Below are 5,000 nucleotides of genomic sequence, written 5' to 3' on the forward strand. Positions count from 1 at the left end.
AGCCATCTTCAGAAGCTCCAGATAGGGAGATAAGAGGTCCAGATCATTAATGTGTTCGACTTCGAAGAGTGTAGCACAGGACTTCGACATCCCGAAGAAGACAAAGAAGTCTAAGTCGAAGAGGTTACAAGAAAAAAGAGAGAGAGAGAGAGAGAGAGAGAGAGAGAGAGAGAGAGAGAGAGAGAGAGAGAGAGAGAGAGAGAGAGAGAGAGAGAGAGAGAGAGAGAGAGAGAGAGAGAGACAGAGACTGGTTCGAGATTCTTGTCTGGGCTTTGAAGATCAGGGCTTCGGGCTTAATGATGAGGCTAAAGATGGGCTTTCCGTGTCGGTGAAAGGTGTTAGTCGCTGAGGCTTGTGTCAGGGCATTTGTCTCTGTTGCTCTGGGATGTTGCACTATGCTTCTGTGTTGGTTATATTGCTCCAAACGGGACATTCATGTGCATTTATCTATTGACAATAACTGACAATAATTACATTACCAATGCTTCTCATATTGACAATTATGGCATCTCCTATGCGTTCAATATCAAACAAAAATTCTATGTATATTTCTTTTAAGAATTTTTTTTAATTGAATTGATACGATTGATATTGATAAAACGACTTCAGTATCACCAACAATGCTTTTGTTATTGAGAATTATGGTCTCTTTTGTGCGTTCAGTATCAAACAAACAAAAATTCTATATATCTTTGAAGAATATTTTTCTATCGAACTGACATGATCAATAACGATTAAATGAACAAGTGTTCCTGAGGGATTTATGTTTGGATATTTACCAAGTCAAAGAACGTATTTTGTGTTTCCTTGTGATCATCTTTGTTAAATCATAAACAAGAAAAAAAAAATCTACTACATTTACCCTTGGATTAATATATGAAATCCAACCCTAATCTATCTTATATCTCGGCATCGTAAGCTCATACACTTGAATTAAGTCAATGGTTCTTAACTGTCTCCACTGTTTGCATCCACTTTCAATTCGCAAGCGATCACGTAAGGTTTACAAAGACGGAGCATGCCGACAGGAGACCTTTTGGTCCATAACTAGGTCGGATGCGAAAAAAATAAAATAATAATAAATAAATAAAAAATAAATAAAAATGATAATAATATAAATAATAATAAATAAAATAAATAAATACAAATAAATAATAAATAAATAACAAATAAATACAAATGATAATAATATAAATGATAATATATGAAATAAATAAATGCATATGTATAGTTAAATAATAAACAAACAGGTAAATAGTAAATAATAATAATGACCAATAGGTCTGCTGCTGTCTGCATTTCCTTTGTATTACTTCGTATTTCCTATCTACAGCAAGTGTTAACCAACCTTCCCAGTGCAATAACACGCCTTTAACTAAATAGAATTTTCTTATGAAAACCTATGTGTATGGACTGAGATAACATTCAGGGGTTAACCCTTTAAGCATGGTTATATCTTCTCGTGGGAATAAAAAATCTTAATTTTAATTAGAAAAAAAAAAAAAAAAAAGGAAGAAGAAAAATTTACCAATATGGAGAAGGAGTATGCAAACTTAAGGAAATTATTTTCAGTATCTCTGTGTAGGAGTAAAAGTTTAAGCTCGACATTTGTATACGAGGGTGACTATGCTAAGTGGCACAAATGCAATATTCATCTATGTAAAATGGGGTGACAAAAGGAAGATTAGGTGATCATGTTGATGCTGGGTCCAGGGTGGGATGGAGCGACCTCTTGGGGTCCAGCCAGAATCCTATGTTAATTTCTATGTACCCAAAGGTTTAGTTTTTGTATTTGTTTTTCTATTTGTTGACTTTTTACATATTTACTAATTAAGTTAATGATTGATTAGTTCATGTATTCAACCCTTTTTTATTTACTCGTTTATTTGTTCTATCTTTTAAATTGTTCATTTATTAATTTATCTGTCTATTTATTAATTAATTAATTAACTATTTATTCATTTATTCACTTATTTGCAAAGATAAATTTGATTATTTATCTATTCATTAATATATATATATATAATGTATATATATATATATATATATATATATATACTTCATTTGTTATTTGTTTATCTATTTATCTATCTATATATCCATTTATTTAACTATATATTTATCTAATTAGTTCTCTTATCATCTATTAATTTTTTAATTCATTTGTTTGTTTATACATATATTTACTTATTCATTTACACTATCTATTTATTTACAAGATCATCCCTACAGTAGACAATTTTATTCAATTATGCTAACCCCTCGAGGAAGGTCAATATTACCTTAATACTCTTCCCTTTGTTTATTTACACATATATCTACTTCACTATTAACCCACTATCGGAGAAAAAATGACGGAAGTACAGGGAAACTGTATATTTCGACTACTATCTGTAGTCCTCTTCAGCAGAAGAGGACTACAGATAGTAGTCGAAATATACAGTTTCCCTGTACTTCCGTCATTTTTTCTCCGATAGTGGGTTAATAGTGAACTTTTACATATGTGTTATAACATACCAATTTTCAATTTATCTACTTACTCATTTATCCGTTTATCTTTTTATCTATTCGTTTACATCTCTATAGCAGACAATTTCATTAAGTCATGCTATTCCCTTGTGTAGTAAAGATTTAATCTCAACTTGATATTCTTCCCCGTTGAACAAAAGTCATTTATCATATCATTTACGCTGGTGATATAATCGGAAACATACTCGTTTCACACTCGCTTAGTTGTAGGTTCGATTCCCGCACTCCTCTCCTATTCCCAGTAGGGACTGCGACCTGCCCTAACAGTCCCAAAAGCGCAAAATAGGTCCCAGCTACTCAGTGCCTCCTTGCGTACGTTCCTAACCTCAAATACAAATAATTCACTTCAGCCACCTGATAACAAAAGAATATAAAAATGGAGGAGATTGCAAGGGACCATAAGGCCTACATTAGGCAGTTCCATGTCCCTTACCAGCTGTCATTCCTGTCCATAAAGTCATCTAATCTTCTCTTTAAACAAACCAGTTGTTTCAGATACTACTCTGGCAGCAAAGAGAGTGAATACATTAGGGCGAGATGAGGTGGCAGTTCGGGCAGACCCTGTAGGTGGACCGGCGCGGCGCCATAGTACGAGTATGCAGCAGACTCCAGAGAATAAGGAGAGAAACTACCAAACAAGAAGTTTATACGGGAGGCGGAGGAGGAGGTTAAAGAGGAGGAGGAGGATGTGGGAGGGGGAGGAGGAGGAGGGGGGAGGGGGAGGAGGATGGAGGAGGAGGAGGGTGAAGAGGAGGAGGAGGAAGAGGAAGAAGTGGAGAATAAGGGGGAGGAGAAGGAAGAAGAGGAAGAGGAGGAAGTGGAGAATAAGGGGGAGGAAAAGGTATAGAGGTAAAAGGAAAAAGAAGAGGAAGAAGAGGAAAAAGAGAAGGAGGAGGAGGAGGACTTAAGGAGGAATAAGAAGAAAAGGAGAAGAGGAAGATGAGAAGGAGGAAAAAGTGGTGGATAAAGAGGAGGAGAGGGAGGAGAATTAGTAGTAGGAGTAAAAGAAGGAGCAGACGGAGGAGAAGGCAAATGAAGACGAAGAAGAGGAAGAGAAGAAGATGGAGGAGGAGGAGGAGGAGGAGGAGGAGGAAAGAGGAGGACGAAGAGGAGAAGAGCTGCAGCTTTTAGATTTAGAAACTAAAGCATTGATGTTGGACAGATGTGAGTTTATATTAAGAGGGTATACAAGTGCAGGCACAAGTACACGCACGTACACTCACACACACACACACACACACACACACACACACACACACACACACACACACACACACACATCTATATTTCATACGAGTAAAAACACAGAAGCCTGAAGAGTGGTAAAGGTATGTTTAGTGAAAGCTCACGATAAAACGGGTAGTAATAATTTTTCGACTTGATAGAAAGGTAATGCGTAAGAGAACAGCTGTGGAGAGAATTTTGAAGTGACATAAAGTTACTGAATGAGAGGAGGACCATGGAGGGTAACAGAATGATCTCCTGACTGAGATCCGGCATGCACGAAAAGACTTAGAGTGGTTTACAAAGGTGATAAAAGGAAGAGCATATCAACATAACTAGGTCGGATACTAAGAATATATAGTTAAACGAAGAATTGAACAAACAAGCAAACCAAACAAATGGCAGGCTTTACAGCATAGTGCTTAGGTGCTTATCAAAATGAATCTTAAAACTTCGACCCGTGCTACATTGCAATGCCTCTGCAAGAAGTTTATTCCACTCATTAACTTGGTGATGTTTATTCAGGAAGTGAGTCTACAGTGATACTATATGATGTCGACTTTCTGTTTAATACATTTAGGGGTAAAATTGTGACCTAAAATATACATAATAACACAGAACGGAGCTGCAGGGAGCTTAGGAATAAGAAAAATTTAGACCATATGCTATTTACAAGTGATTTCGTGATAGTGGGAAGTAACGAAATGTTGAAAGAATTAACGCAAACATTTGGAAAGGATGAACGTAATCTGTAACATGATACATAGCAAGATTGTAGATATGAAGAAGAAAGGAAATAATAAACTGAACAATGAATTGCAATCGTAAAAGTTGAAGAGAGTAGCAGAACCGAAATGCTTAGAAATTGGTGTTGTGTCGACAAAGTTGTCGTTAGATTTACATAAAATAAATCTTAACAGAGTACTTGACCCAGATGGTAGGAACGTTAAATGGGATTTAATGTATATGAAGTGAGATGGGACTGTGCTTTCACTTAACCATCGCCCCTTATAAGGGGGAAAAGGGTATTTAATACATAAATACATACTTGACCCAGACCATTTATGTGTGGTACTAAGAGAAACGGCGCAAGAAATTGACCATGAGGAACTCCACTCGAAACATCTCGACCACTCAGCAGAATCTATTTCAATCAATTAGAATTGTTTACCGTAATTGCTTTCGTTCTCTATTAAAATGAACAGCTGTTGAGAAGTAAAGTAAATCACGATTATATAGTCATTGAT

This window comes from Oratosquilla oratoria, chromosome 15 (assembly GCF_046742065.1).
Source record: "Oratosquilla oratoria isolate Oo_2021 chromosome 15, ASM4674206v1, whole genome shotgun sequence".
Classification (NCBI taxonomy): Eukaryota; Metazoa; Arthropoda; class Malacostraca; order Stomatopoda; family Squillidae; genus Oratosquilla; species Oratosquilla oratoria.